The following is a 16,697-nucleotide window of genomic DNA, read 5'->3' as shown; positions in this document are numbered from 1 at the left end:
CAAAAATATTTCCAAAATAGTTTTGTATTATTATTATAAAAATTTAAAAATTAAATCTTGAACGTTTTCTTCGTAATTCGTTAACGCGCTCTGCGATTTCACACCTAGTCCACTCCGCCGCGCAAGTTGTTGTGCCATTGGCCGCGTCCGTACACACATTAAACTGGCTAGTTGACTGTGATTTCTTGACTTTGCAATTTGAGCGTTGCGAAAGCAACGTTCGGCACACGCCAAACCAAACCAGCAGCGCCGATCAATCCATCTATCGCACAGTTATCTGTGCGACGATGACTTGACAACATCAACTGATTTGCGATCAGCGGCTGATTGAACACAAATCAGCTGTTTCAGATATACAGTTCAAGTTTAAGCAGCGAATGAAAGAAAAGCCGACAAAGTAGTATGCATAGTATATATGAAGAAAAACATAATTGCGTGCGTAAAACTAGTGGTATTTCGCACACATTACTCATGCCTGCCACAAAAACCACAAGCCAACGCGGCTGCTACAAGCACTTTGCACTTTACATTATTTATTATTTTTAGATTTTTTTTCTATTTTCTATATTATTGTATTACTTTTATGCCATATTGAGTAAAAATAAACCACAGATTATGCCCCATGATGCATACTAAATCATCTGTCGCCCGACACCCCACTCTGCATATACATATACTTATATGTATATTCGAGTATGTCTTGTTGTTGCCTTTTGTCATACAGTTTGTCTCTTTACTTTTGTCGCTTTCGCTAACGTCTGCTTTTGTGTCATTTCTTTTGTCCATACGCCAAGTTTTTTTATTTCAATGTAATGTTAGATGGTTCATCGACGCCCTGGGCATTTTCAATACACGCCAGCAATCGTACAAATATTTACGTATGTGTGTATGTCAACATTCGATTTTATATGGATGAGCGTAGATTGCCTCTGTTGTTATTGCTATTGTTGCAGTGAACGCATTATAAATGCGTACAAAGCGCGTATTTGCAATGCCAGTAAGCTGACAAAGCTCCATGAAACAAAAAAAAAAAACATTTAGATAAAGACACATAACCAAATTGGAATTTCTATTGATTCGTAAGCAGAATGTAATATAATAGAATTGGAACCGTTTATTATTATGCGAATCAAAAACTGAACTTCATCTTCTACAGCTGAGTGATTCCACAGCTACTGGTATTGGGTATACTTGTGTAGTAATAACCTTAAAGTGCTTTTTAAAAAGGAACCTAACATAACTGTTATCAAATTCTTGAAACGCTTCCTGCTTCTACTGGCAGGAGAAATTAAAATTCAGATCTTGCAATGATTTTGTCATGAAAATTAATCATTCTAGCCAATATAACCCTGGCGTTTTCTTTCGCCAGACGGTGCATAGTATTTTATTTCTCATAAAATTTTTAAATTTTCTATATACATACAATGGTTTTGAAAGATTACTGTAATTCCATTAAAATTAAGGTTGAGAAGTCTTAACCCGCAAAATTTATGAAAATATTTTGAGTTCATCGTTTAAAGCTTGAAATAGCTAGCTTCTTGCTTCCAAAGAAGCATTTTTAGATTTTGTTTCAGAAAATTCAATGGTCTAATGGCCTTTTCGCACAGGCGAATACATTTAGTACATTAAGATTATAATTGAAAAACTAATTTTTGCATTTCGCACAGCCGTCTACTCGATAAACGATCAGCTGTTATACATTTTTGTTTTTGCTGTTCATAAGAAGTTGGTAAATTTCATCAACTGACTGCTATTTTATCAATAACCATGACCAAGGTTACAGTGTGTACATCAACCCACAGAGTTGTATTTCAGTATCAACTCGATTTATATTCGATTAAAAACATATTTAGAAAAATATGAATTTTCTTTTGTATGGGTAATCGATCTAAATAAAACAATATTCATTTTATTTTTTATGGTAAATCAGTCTAATTCAGCGCTTTAATCAAGCAAAGGCTGGTTATTTGATCAATTGACTCCTGTGCGAAACGGCTATAAAATTCACTAAACTAATTCGAATGAAAATTGCATATCGTTACCACAACATCACAAATACTTTGTAATTTGCTTCCATTATATAGGTATGTGTACTTAATTATAAACCTATAAACTCGTGAAAAAATGTGCAAATGAGTTTGGCAATTCTTATTAATATTCCTCAGCTCACTATGGCATAGTTCTGCTTCCATGTCAGAGAAAAAACTACAAAAATTGTTCAATTGAACTCAATACAATATACTCTCTTTAGAGTTGATCTCCCTTGATCTATTATGTTAAAATTGAATAAGATTTTTATGTAGGCTTGCTAAGAAGATCTTAAAAATTTATTTGAAATCATTTTAATTATATCATTCAACATTATTTTGGACATACATATTTCAGGATATATTGAGAGATGATAACTCCGAATTTGATATAGAAAATTTCGAAAGAATTTAAAATTACACTGTGATATTCAAAAAAAAAGACAAGACCAAATTCGACGGTTTCCCCCTATTTCGGGTCCTAAGAATTGAACTGCATCATTACTTTTTTGAGTTACAATCATGGTTTCATACAAAAATTTTTGTTGAAGTTTTTCATCAAAGTGGCCCATTGTAAGAGATCACATTTTTCTTCGGTCTCTAACTTTTTTAATGTTGACTTTTTTGGCAAAGCTTCTCAGGATAAGTCCGTCTTTAAGTTCTTAGAGGACTGTAAACCCCAAAAGCAATGTTTTTTGTGTTTTTTTTATTTATATTTATTTTTACAATACGAAAAAGTATTGTCGCCATTACCCTCAAAGAAATCTAAAAGCTATTCCTGTCTTTTGCGGTATCCATACACCTTCACATCTTTAGACAATATCTTTACCGATCGAAGATGATGTGCTAGGCAAATCGCTTGTCTTTGCGATAATTTCAGCTGTCGTACCATCGTATTCAAACGGGCTTGGGAAATCTCCAAGTGACGACATGGGCTTTCAACTTCGGTTGGGTTATACATTGAGAGTAGATCTGTAGACTCGGTGGAAAATGTTGGCGAAATATATCTGTCAGTTGGACTTGGGCATCTTGGTATCGGAACATTTTCTGAGTGAGATACTGGTAGCTGTGTAGATTGAACACTTTTGTAAACTGTGTTTTTTTTGTTGAGTCTTGCAAATTTGTTCTTGCACGCGTAGCAGTTACCAGTATGATGCCCTTGTGGATCTATCCTAATCATTGGGATGCCGAACCCCATTTTTAGGCACAGTCTTTTTGATCAGTTATGCAGGTTGTTGTTGCATTGCGTGCAAATGATATTTGGCACCCAATCTACGTCTCTTATAACGGGCAAATCGAAATATTCCTCGTAGATGCCGGCAGTTCCCGAAGATATTTTGCGTCTACTCTGAGGGCTTGTAAATTTTCCACATACCTAACAGAACAACGATAGGCCAATTGGACACTTATTCATTTTAATTTATTTTCTTAATATACAAGGCACTAAAACAATGTTCTTTCCGCGAAGTCAAAGTCAAATTAACTACTGCAATCTATGCTTAAATTTTTACTCTTAGGCAAGCATTTAACGTTTCTTTCAAACGTTACTTGTTGTTATTTGTTAAAAAATACAAATTTTGTTAAGTTTTTTTTCTAATGGTTAGTTTGCTCAGAACGTTGTCTTTGCTTAAGTTTCTTACTATTACAAGATGTCACTTAATGTATAAGTATCAAAGGGTAAATTAAAATATTTACGAAACGTGAGGGAAAAAACATTAAAAAATGGATTAAATTTCAGTTTTTTTCGACATATTGGCTATAAGGACACAAAAAACATTGATTTTGGGGTTTACAGTCATCTAAGAACTTAAAGACGGACTTATTCTGAGAAGCTTTGCCAAAGAAGTCAACATTAAAAAAGTTAGAGACCGAAGAAAAATGTGCCTTTCTCTTACTATGGGCCACTTTGATGAAAAACTTCAACAAAAATTTTTGTATGAAACCATGATTGTAACTCAAAAAAGTAATGATGCAGTTCGATTCGTAGGAACCGAAATAGGGGGAAACCGTCGAATTTGGTCTTGTCTTTTTTTTTTTTTGAAAAAACTATCACAGTGTTATTGGTTGTAAATAATTTGGAAAAATTTACTTAGATATTAATTTGTAGGATTAAGAGCTTAAGACTTATTTCGTATTAGAAGGTCAATTAAAGTCATACCATTTTTTAGAACAAATTATATCTATATTTTTGATTCTAAAATTTATAGGCAGAAATCGAATAAGTCGACTATTTCGATTAGAAGAATTGAATGAGAACCAAATCCCGCAAATCGCACACAGCAGAAATTATCCAGTTGAACTCAATACAAGATAATATCTTTAGAGTTTTATAATCACTTGATCTCTTATGTTAAAGTAGGTCTTAAATATTTATTTTAAATCATTTTTAATTATATCAATAAGCAGTATTTTCGACATATTTAAGACATACTAATAGATGATAGTTGTCTTCGGAGCTATGCGAACTTGATTACAAAAAATCGAAAAAATCGAAAAAATCTTAAACTAAAATTAAAAATTTCTTTAATGAATATAATGCTTTGACTATTTTTTGAGCCTTTAGTATCTATTTATTGGAAATTTGAGTAATCCCATCGAAAAGCTGTTAAGCAGATTATTTCCAATTAAAAATTGCTCCACCGCATTATGTAAAAGCCAAGAACAGTCGCAGAAGTGCTCACAGATCTTACGTGAGAACTAGCTGTCGAAGGGTGAATGACCAGAGCACAAAGTGACTGTCCTTTACTCACTCCCAGCTAGGTTTTCATATTTTATTAAGAATTGAACCTATTTTATCTGAGAACTGTATTTAAATGGATTCGAAAAACGATTACATATGAAGGTATATAAAATCGTCTAGTGTTGACGAACTGCTAGCGGACTGAATACTTCTCTCCCTTAAAAAGGTTGCACTGTGCAAATTGATAGCCACTTTGTACATTAACAAGGAAATATTTTTATTTAGACAGAAACTCTTTTGAGATTATTTTCTTATTTCAAATATTATCTTGTTACATGAGAAACTACTTTTCCATTCCATAAAACATTTAAATATTTCTTCAATAAATTTTATTACTTTCTGATTTTAACTTAAAGTACCTGCTCTGAGCATACTAATTTGAGGGCATCAAGGCCAACAGCAGCAAGTGAAAGTCAGTGATACAGGTGTTTCACGAAATCACAATAAAATGACTGTGTGTTTTGAATAATTCAGTGTTGTTTTTGTAAACGCTGCAGCATTACAGGAATACCAATGGCTTGTTTTGAGATGTGTAGTTGTATGAGCCGCATTTAAAGGCAGCTATTGAATGGAATAAAGCGTTTCTTTTTGCAAATCACAGAAACTATTTGCTTTAAGTTGTATGTATGTATGTACGTATTGATTTCATCAGTAGTGAAATAATGTCAACATTAAAGAGAAACGTTAATTTCGCTTAACCTTGCGGTGATGAAGCTAAAAACTGATGGACTACACTCAAACTGGGTTAAGTTAGTCATGCCAAAAGCGGTATTATTTAGGCGGATATTTTATATATATGTATGTATATATGTTTGTATGTATTTATGTATATATATATGAATTTATTTTTTTTTATATACAAAATATCTAAGTATATATGTATGCTTGTATAGATCAACCTGAAACTGCATTGCAGTCTAAAGCGCCACACAACAACTAAAACCACTTCAGCCTGCATATTCATGTATATATGTAAACACACACAAACTTATGTAACCGCTATAAATGCAATTATGACTCAAGCAGTCAACTCAATTAACAAAATGGCAACTTATAATTTACACACAGTGAAAATAAATTATAAATAAACAAAAAAACTATATTGACAAAAAGAATTAAAACAACAACAACGAATGCTAATTAAAATAATGATTGTTTGCATTTAACATTTTAACAATAATAAATCATTGGCGAAGAGCACACATACACACACACAGAGAGAGAAAATACGTGCAGTTTAAAATAATTATGCACAAATATACAAACATATAAACATACATAGGTATATGTATATATATATAATAAATATATATTTATATCAACATTCTACCAATCGAACACGTGTCATATTGTCTAGCACATACAATAATATAGTAAGTATGCATGTAAGAATTTAATCGCTTAAACGCTTTAGCACTTTGAAACCAGTATGGCGAGTTGTTTGCCAGTCAAGCTGTCTGTCAAACGCGTAATAAGTAAACAAAACCGATTTATTTAAGACTGTGTGTGTGTGTGTTTTTGAAATGATATGCGTTATAAAAACAACAAAAACAATATGCATTCATATATATTTTTTCCTCACATATATACAAACATATTTATATAAACAATTATAAATAAATACATATATCTGTCTATAGTTTGTGCTGCAGTCACGTTTACAACAAACACAACACACACAGCAAACAAACAGGCAAAAAAAAATTAAAAATGCATACAACTTTTTGTTGCACAATACTCCTACAACTACAAAATATTCACTACAAGTGATGCAAATAACTACTTCAGCGCAGCATTTACTGACTGGAATTTATTGAAATTTTCTGTGGCGACTTTTATGCTAATTACTAAATAAATAAAGAAAAATAGTTATAGCATGTAGTTAGCATGGTAATTAGTGTAAATTGCCGGGCAGTATGAGCTGTAAATAATTGTAAACGTTCGCCAAATATAATGGCACGTGGAAAATCACTTGAAAATGTTTAGTACAAAGTCACAGAATTTATGAAATATTGATTGTTTCTAGCCGAATGATATCTATTTTTAAAGTTGGTATTTTACTGTATATATTTTCATGTGGATAATGGATTGAAATTTTATTAGTTTAATAGTACAGAAATCATTGTTTTTTGTATATTAAATGGGCTAAGTATAATTGAATTTCGCTCTAAAAAAACTAAGTTTTACAGCTATCGTTGATTACTTTAGTCGGCAAGTACTTTATTATATTTACAGTTTCAGTTTTTAATTGGTGGCAACTCTATTCTATAATAAGTATAAAGATAAAACTATTCGAATTTTAACCAAAAATATCTTAAAGATTCTATACTCACTTATTGAACATTTTTTATTAGTTTTATTTTCCAATAGGTGGCAACTCTATTGCAAAATATATATACAGTTAAAACTATACGTATGCTATACTAAAGTATATTAAAGGTTCGATGTACACTCATTTAAAAAATATTTTTAGCTTAAAATATTCAATAGATGGCTACTCTATTCCAAAAAATACTGTATATATTTAAAACTTTACGAATGCTTTCTCTAAGTTTATTAAAATATAAAAAATTATTCTCATCTTTCTTAAATTTTACTTAAATTTTTCAATGGGTGGCAACTCTATTCCAAAATATTTCTAAATTAAAACTATTCGAATATTGTTCAAATTTTATTCGAATTTATCTGGTAACTTATTTGAAAATTATTTTCTTACTTTAATTCTGCAATGGGTGGCAACTTTATTCCAAAATATGTATATGCTGATTAAATTAGCATAAGGACCCCAAACTGTATCGCACTCTCGCAAGATCCCTCCGTACTCACTCTAGGATATTTTCATATAGGAGCGCCCATTCTGGCCATACATGAGCCAAGCATGGAGTCGCTATCCCCATTAAACAGATGAAAAGAGTTACTATTACCCAACATAATTTCAGCCGCCGTTGGAAAGTAGAATGTTTAAAGGTCCTCTACAAGAGGTACCTATGAAAAGACCCTTAAAAGTCGCCAAAGCTTGGATATCGTGGTCTAATTCTACCAACAAAACTGATGAAAACGTTTAAAATAAACCCAATCAATAATGCAAATAAATATAAAACACGCATATTCGATAAATCGTAAATATAGCAACAAAACTAACGCAAATGGTCGATCAATATGACAACCCATTCATGAAACATATCGTGGCACAACCGTCCATGTAATTTATATAAGCAATATAATTTGAAAATACTTTTCGAATTATTTCCAAAAGTATCATAACGGTTCTCTGCTTCACTCTCACTTATTTAAAAAGTATTCTAAATTTTTTTAATGAGTGGCAACTCTATTTCGTAAAATTCTTTCTTTTACTTTATTGAGTGTTGAGAACTGTTATTTCCTACATTGTATTATCATTTAGGTGACAACTCTATTGCTAAATACGTGACAATTAAAAAATCCAACACTTTCCGAAAGATGTTCGTAAACGGTTAATGTTTAGTACAGTACTCAGATTTTTTTATTTATGTTAAAATTAAATATTTCTGATATACTTATACATTCGGGAAGACTTTATTGAACGCGTTATGTTTTGGACATTGTACTAAGCTAATTTTCAGAGCAACTCTGTCCAAAACTTGTCATCCTAAATTAATAGATTTCTCATTAGAATAATAATGCAATATTTTTACTATTTTGCCTGAAAACCCCTTTCTAGGCCTCGGTTAGTAATTAAGTTTACAAAATATAGTACGACCATAACTATTTCTTTCTCAGTTACGCTTCGTTCGGAGAAAAATAATGGTCGTTTTCAAAACCACTTACAAACCGATAATATTTCTAAATTTGTTTTCTGCCTTTGAAAAAAACTTTACACTTACACCCAGATTAGTATGACTACGGAAAGAGAATTAAAATCTGGTAACTGTTATCTCTTTAAAATTGAAGAACTAATGTTTTCCTAACACGAATATAGCATCTCTCAAATACATTGTAGTTAAATTTTTGTTTGTTGTGGGGTTCTAGAGGGTTTTTGGCGACGATCATTGTAACACACCAGACCTCTTTAAATTTTGTGGATGCCATAAAAATAATTCAGTTTGCATTATTGTCTAAAGACATGTTTTGATATTTTAGCAACTATTCTATACACGATTATCGACAAGTGAACGATGTATGTATATTATATATGTTTCTATAAGGCTAGCTGTTTTCTGTTGACCCAAATCGGAAGCAAGTCGGTTAAATCTGTTGATCGTAATCACTTTGCGGATATACGAATAAAGTGAACGCAACAATCAAATGATAATTGCATTATTTAGATTATATATAAATCTATATAATCATTAAAACACAATAGTTTCGAGAAAACCCCATGGTACACGAAACTAATACCGATTTTAACGAATTCAAATATTACTCACTTCTAATAAATATGTATATATATGATTATTAGAAAATGTTATAAAGCATGACTGCTTTAATAAATGATTTCCCTGATGACGAAAAAACGTCCAACGGCATTTATAATGACGTTACAGTCTTCAGTTCATTGATACTATTAATTTAAGCATTAATTTGCATTATTGATGACTTTGGCTGTAGGCAAAGTGACAATTTTTTTTGTTGTTTACGTTAAACGCATAACATTACAGGTGATGCATATGTTAGATGTTAGTAATATATTTATATGCGTATTATTACTCACGACTACTACGTATTAAGTATTTTCGATTTGAATTATTCATTGCTTTTAAAATGTCACTAAAATATTTGCGTATATATTTTTGTTTATTTTTCAAATTCATTTGGATTTTGTTGTTGTGGGGTTAAGAGTATATAAGGTGAATATAGACAATTTGATAGTAATACTATAAAATAAACAATTAATAAATAAAATCGGGAATTTACGATCAACAGAAATAAAGTGATGTTTTTTATTCTATGCTAAGTTTAGTTGTGTTAAGTTAAGTTATGTTAAGTTAAGTTTGTTTGTTGTATTAAATTATTATGTAAGGATGTGTTTATTTAGCTGTACTATGTTATGCTAAGTTAAGTGTTATGTTATATATGTATATTAAATTAAATTTAGTTAATTTAATTTAAATTGAGTTATGATAGGATAGATTTGGTTATGTTAAGTTTAAATTTAAGTTTAAGTTTAAGTTTAAGTTTAAGTTTAAGTTTAAGTTTAAGTTTAAGTTTAAGTTTAAGTTTAAGTTTAAGTTTAAGTTTAAGTTTAAGTTTAAGTTTAAGTTTAAGTTTAAGTTTAAGTTTAAGTTTAAGTTTAAGTTTAAGTTTAAGTTTAAGTTTAAGTTTAAGTTTAAGTTTAAGTTTAAGTTTAAGTTTAAGTTTGAGTTTAAGTTTAAGTTTAAGTTTCAGTTTCAGTTTCAATTTAAGTTTAAGTTTAAGATTCAGTTTCAGTTTCAGTTTCAGTTTAAGTTTAAGATTAAGTTTAAGTTTAAGTTTAAGTTTAAGTTTAAGTTTAAGTTTAAGTTTAAGTTTAAGTTTAAGTTTAAGTTTAAGTTTAAGTTTAAGTTTAAGTTTAAGTTTAAGTTTAAGTTTAAGTTTAAGTTTAAGTTTAAGTTTAAGTTTAAGTTTAAGTTTAAGTTTAAGTTTAAGTTTAAGTTTAAGTTTAAGTTTAAGTTTAAGTTTAAGTTTAAGTTTAAGTTTAAGTTTAAGTTTGAGTTTAAGTTTAAGTTTAATTTTAAGTTTAAGTTTAAGTTTAAGTTTAAGTTTAAGTTTAAGTTTAAGTTTAAGTTTAAGTTTAAGTTTAAGTTTAAGTTTAAGTTTAAGTTTAAGTTTAAGTTTAAGTTTAAGTTTAAGTTTGAGTTTAAGTTTAAGTTAAAGTTTCAGTTTCAGTTTCAATTTAAGTTTAAGTTTAAGTTTAAGTTTAAGTTTAAGTTTAAGTTTAAGTTTAAGTTTAAGTTTAAGTTTAAGTTTAAGTTTAAGTTTAAGTTTAAGTTTAAGTTTAAGTTTAAGTTTAAGTTTATGTTTAAGTTTCAGTTTAAGTTTAAGTTTAAGTTTAAGTTTAAGTTTAAGTTTAAGTTTAAGTTTAAGTTTAAGTTTAAGTTTAAGTTTAAGTTTAAGTTTAAGTTTAAGTTTAAGTTTAAGTTTAAGTTTAAGTTTAAGTTTAAGTTTAAGTTTAAGTTTAAGTTTAAGTTTAAGTTTAAGTTTAAGTTTAAGTTTAAGTTTAAGTTTAAGTTTAAGTTTAAGTTTAAGTTTAAGTTTAAGTTTAAGTTTAAGTTTAAGTTTAAGTTTAAGTTTAAGTTTAAGTTTAAGTTTAAGTTTAAGTTTAAGTTTGAGTTTAAGTTTAAGTTTAAGTTTCAGTTTCAGTTTCAATTTAAGTTTAAGTTTAAGTTTCAGTTTCAGTTTCAGTTTCAGTTTAAGTTTAAGATTAAGTTTAAGTTTAAGTTTAAGTTTAAGTTTAAGTTTAAGTTTAAGTTTAAGTTTAAGTTTAAGTTTAAGTTTAAGTTTAAGTTTAAGTTTAAGTTTAAGTTTAAGTTTAAGTTTATGTTTAAGTTTCAGTTTCAGTTTAAGTTTAAGTTTAAGTTTAAGTTTAAGTTTAAGTTTAAGTTTAAGTTTAAGTTTAAGTTTAAGTTTAAGTTTAAGTTTAAGTTTAAGTTTAAGTTTAAGTTTAAGTTTAAGTTTAAGTTTAAGTTTAAGTTTAAGTTTAAGTTTAAGTTTAAGTTTAAGTTTAAGTTTAAATTTAAGTTTAAGTTTAAGTTTAAGTTTAAGTTTAATTTTAAGTTTAAGTTTAATTTTTAGTTTAATTTTAAGTTATGTTACATTATTTTATATTAGGTTAAGTTATTTTAGGTTATGTTAAATCAGGTTAAGTTAAGTTAAGTTAAGTTATGTTATAATGCCAACCCAAAAATCAAACCTTACTTCATTTTTTCGAAAATCCTCAACTGCATAATTTATGCTCTGAGTGTAGATATAGCCATCAACAAATCTGCACTGCAACTCAATAAAATGTCATTATGCATTTTTCACAATTCCCCATTGTCACTCAGTCAGCCAGCCATCCAGCCAGTCAGTAAGTCAATCACTCACTCACTCACTACAGACAGCAGACTTCAATTGTAATTATCATTTCCTATGCCATTTCTCTTCCGCAGCTAACAAAAAGCATTGCCAGACCATATCTATTACAACATTACTGGTGGCTTGTATTTGTTAGTGTTGTTTGGCTGACATTGACTAGCTGATCCATTGCATACTACTATAGATTAGTTACTTGCTTTCTTCCTTTGGGTATACAACTGTGCTGTTTACTATAAGCATCCCAAATGACTTTAAATGCTAATGAATCATCAAAAATGCAAATAAAGTGAAGAATGAGCGTTGCAGTTAGGCGGGGGAGAAGCATTAAGACATTGAAAACAAATGCAAAAATATGATTTGCTGCCAAACTAAAAAATATAGACAAAATATATGGATTTTAAGAATGATAAGCCAATAACAAAAATGACGTTCTTTACACATGAACTACACAGCAGTGGCAATAGTATGTCCTTGGGGGCGTATGAGCAACCTGAGTGCCAAGGCGAATGCATAAATAATTATTGGCCAGCAGCATTGCATGACGGTGGTTGTTTTGAGATTGGTGTGTGTGTGTGCACGCCTCCGACTGGTTTACTCATAATGTCTAATTTTCAAATTGGCAAAATTGTTGTTGTGCCGCTTCTTGTGTGCGCTGACACATTATTGCTGCCACCACTCAATGGCATCATCTGCAGCGACCTCACCTTTGCGGCAGCCATCATTTCATGACCACCTATTGTCTTTAGTTGTCTTTCGCATCAGCTGTTATGGCGTCATCGCCGCCGAAATGACAGGCTGCGTCAGCAACTTAACTGTCGTAATCCTCAGCATCATTGGCATCTTGTGTGGTTGCCTCAGACACTACGAGTACTTGCCCGCTGGGTTAAGTGGAGCGTGAGCGCTTGTGTGTGTGTGTAAGTGTGTGGGTGTTGCTTGCATGCGGGCGTACCGTGAGTAGCTGTTTAAGTAGCTTACTGTTTAGCGTGTAGGTGTGGTTTGACCGTCTTGTTGTTGTTGGCATGTTGCCGCTAATTGCGCTCAATGCACCTGCTGATTTGCACACCATCAACAACAACAACAACAATGTAAAATCCAAATTTCCATTTTCGTTGTTGTTGTGCGAAAATTAGAACTTTTTGGTTCGTCAATAATCATTAATGTCGATACTTGTTGGAAATTACTCGCTGTCAAACTGTGATTTACGCTTAGAGATATGTAAGCAGTGAAGGGAACGCGAAATGAACAAAATGTATTAAATTATGTGTTGATTCATCAGTTTTAAATCTTGTTGCAAAACGTTTTGTAAATTTTTATTGTAAAACAAGTAAGGAAGGGCTAAGTTCGGGTGTAACCGAACATTTTATACTCTCGCAATTTATTTATTTAGCTTTATTTATATTATATAATACACAATTTGACCCACATATTCGTCATATATATTGTATAAAGTCCATTGAAAGTTGGAAACCATAATATTAGGTTAGAAGCACCGAGGTCCTCGTGTTCGATATATGGGGACTTAAAAACCTATGGTCCGATTTCGGCGATTTTTAGAATGGGGCTGCCACACTATTAACATAGTATTTGTGCAAAGTTCTGCACCGATATCTTCACTAATACTTACTTTATATATTGTAAAGTAAACGATTCAGATTGTCTTCAAAGTTCTGGTATACAGGAAGTAGGCGTGGTTGTGAAGCAATTTGGCATATTTTCACAACATATCATTGGGATGTAAGGAAACTATTACAAACCAAGTTTCATTGAAATCGGTCAAGTAGTTCCTGAGATATGGTTTTTGACCCATAAGTGCCCGATGCCACGCCCATTTTCCATTTTGTAAAAAAATCTGAGTGCAGCTTTCATCTGACATTTCTTATGTGAAATTTAGTGTTTCTGACGTTTTTCGTTAGTGAGTTAACCCACTTTTAGTAGGTTTCAACATAACCTTTGTATGGGAGGTGGGCGTGGTTACAATCTGATTTCCTCCATTTTTGGACTATAAAAGGTAGTACCTAAAATAAACGACTCTAGAAAATTTCCTTGATATACCTTTAGTAGTTTGCGAGATATGTACAAAAAACTTAGTAGCGGGCGGGGCCACGCCCACTTCCCCAAAAAAATTACATCCAAATATGCCCCTTCATAGTGCGATCCTTCATTCCAAATTTTATTTCCATAGCTTTATTTATGGCTTAGTTATGGCACTTTATGTGTTTTCGGTTTTCGCAAATTTGTGGGCGTGGCAGTGGTCCGATTTTGCTCATTTTCCTTCCTATGGTGCCAAGAAATAAGTGTGCCAAGTTTCATCAAGATATCTTAATTTTTACTCAAGTTACAGCTTGCACAGACGGACGGACGTACAGACATACATTCGGATTTGAACTCCACTCTTCACCCTGATCACTTTGGTATATATAACCCTATATCTAACTCGTTTAGTTTTGGGTGTTACAAACAAACGTTATGTGAACAAAACTATAATACTCTCTTTAGCACATTTGTTGCGAGAGTATAAAAATGCTAATAAATAATAATTAGACTTGGATGAATCAAGCTGATACAGGTTGTATGTCGTGGCATAAGCGGTTTAAGGAGTTCTGGCTGCAATTAGTAACCAGCTGTCATTTCGGTATTACCCACAATATATAAATTGAAACTAAGTGGCATGTTTAGCGTACAGTGCATGAGGCAGCGAACTTGTATAAACATTATCATGTTGCTTAACTTGAAAAATTATCGCAATTTTTTAATTACGATTGTGGTTTTTTTATATAAAAGAATCAACAATCCGTCTGGAAGATCTGAAAGCTATGAAAATGTTCAAAAATTTATGTAATATAGTGGAGACAGGAAGCGTTTCATCTACTTACTTACTCTATAAAATCCATTTTTAAGACTCAATAAAATTCTAGTTCATAACAACATCGAGAACTAGTTTAGGACTCTAAAATCGATTTTTTTGGCTGAAATTAATCAGTAGCAAACGTTTAAAATATTTACTTTGTTTTTAATGAGACTGAAATTATCCATTTCTATAAGAATGCTTTCTACAATTATTACGAAACAGAACATCAAATAAATAACAATCTCATCGCAGCATCCTTTCATATATATTTTTGACTATCTTTTCCTCCAATCATCTCCATATATATTACATTTCACAGCCACTAATTCAGCAATAATTAGCTGTAGAGTGAACCAACTGAATATTATAGATGAATTCAGATTTTTTCGAAATCCATTTGTTTAACTGAGAGGGATTATTCTCTAGGGGAGATAATAACAATATTAAAAGTATTAAAAGCAGTGATGGAAACATATTCTCACTATCCAGGAGATATATTTTAAATCTAAGAGAAAGTTATAGCCTTCTCACAGGAATAAACACACTTGCTCGATTAGAGCTCTGATTTAGAGCGATTTACCATACAAAATAAACGTCTAACGTGTATGTAATTACATTTATATTCTTTGTCTGTGAGTTGTTGTCCCGTAATAGTAATACTACTCGACGGTAGATGTCGCCGCCAGAAATATGAATTGTGATTATTTGAAACTCACCAACTTCTTATGAAAAGCAATTAAATAACAGCTGATCGATTATCGAGTAGCCGGCAGTGCGAAGAGCAAAAAACGGTTTCTCAATTAAGATTTTGATTGATTACTCAATATGGCTGTGCGAAAAGGTTATTACGATATAGTCGTTCAATTAGCTTACTGTTTTAAACCATACCCAATCAAAGAGTGTGCAATCCATACTCCATTCGTCATTTCTCTGATCACTAAGTTTAAGGGACTATACCAGTATAAAGTACTCCCTAGAAGGTTTTGAAGTTTTTGAACATAGTAAAGTATATTTCCAGCTACATTTTAAGTTTTTGTACAAAAATTTGAAAATACATCGGAGTTAAGTGCTATCTTCGAAGGTGCAAATAATCCCATGATTCCGGCTGAATGATATTACATCTGAATATTTCCTATATAATGACATACAATTTTTGAAAAAATATCAAAAATTAACCAAATTGCGTTCTAAAACAGTATCGTTTTTTTTTTTAAATAAAAAATAGTAAATTTTTTAATGCCAAAGTAATAATTTTCAACCAACAACCACCAATTGGTTATAAATATATTCAAGAATGCTCTGTTGTTTCGAGAAAACGCGTTTAAAATTTCGACTATAGCTATTTATACTCGCGAGTGATCGTTCTAAGTGTCACACTGATATAGTGTGATCTCAAAACTAAAATTCAGAAGTAAAAAAAAAGTTTGAAGTCAATACCAGTACATGAGGATGGTATAATCGCTCCTGTTTCTATTTTTACACGAGTATGCCATTTTATGATTGACTTATGTAATAACAAATATCTAGTTGAATTCACTCATAACAATTGTTAAATTCTTAAGAGCACCTCATATTCCGAACTCCTAAAATTATCTAATTTAAATATAACAAGAAAAAACGTTAACTTCGGCTGTACCGAAGCTAATATACCCTTCACAGGTGCATTTCTTTTAGTAACTATGTGTTTAAGCAAATCTAAAGACGTAAGAAAAAGTAAGTAAAAAAAGAAAACATTTTACTAATTCTCTTTTGCCGGGTTGTTTGCTAGAAACATTAAGGTTATATAGTTAACCGATCTGAACAATTTCTTCGGAGATTATATTATTACCTCAAGCAGTAATCCATGTCAAATTTCTTGAAGATACCACGTCAAATGCGAAAATTTTCCATACAAGCCATTGATTCCGATCGTTCGGTTTGTATGGCAGCTATGTGCTATAGTGAACCGATCTCAACAATTTTTTCGGAGATTAAATTATTTCTATGAACAATAACTCACACCAAATTTCGTGAAGATATGTATTAAAATGCGGAAGTTTTCCATACAAGC

At 30.9% G+C, this 16,697-nt stretch overlaps 1 protein-coding gene and 1 long non-coding RNA gene across 8 annotated transcripts in view; one reads left to right on the top strand and one right to left on the bottom strand.

The window, feature by feature from the left end:
• Positions 1 to 16,697, bottom strand: part of LOC128920403 (uncharacterized) — a 323,959-nt gene that overhangs the window by 145,060 nt on the left and 162,202 nt on the right. The gene's annotated exons all lie outside the window — the stretch shown is intronic.
• The window catches only part of LOC105218237 (sodium/potassium/calcium exchanger Nckx30C), a 303,455-nt gene that overhangs the window by 130,158 nt on the left and 156,600 nt on the right, over positions 1 to 16,697 (top strand). The gene's annotated exons all lie outside the window — the stretch shown is intronic.

Source organism: Zeugodacus cucurbitae, chromosome 3 (genome assembly GCF_028554725.1).
Source record: "Zeugodacus cucurbitae isolate PBARC_wt_2022May chromosome 3, idZeuCucr1.2, whole genome shotgun sequence".
Taxonomy (NCBI): domain Eukaryota; kingdom Metazoa; phylum Arthropoda; class Insecta; order Diptera; family Tephritidae; genus Zeugodacus; species Zeugodacus cucurbitae.
Note: the sequence above shows the minus strand (reverse complement) of the source record. Positions and strands in the feature narration are given on the sequence as shown.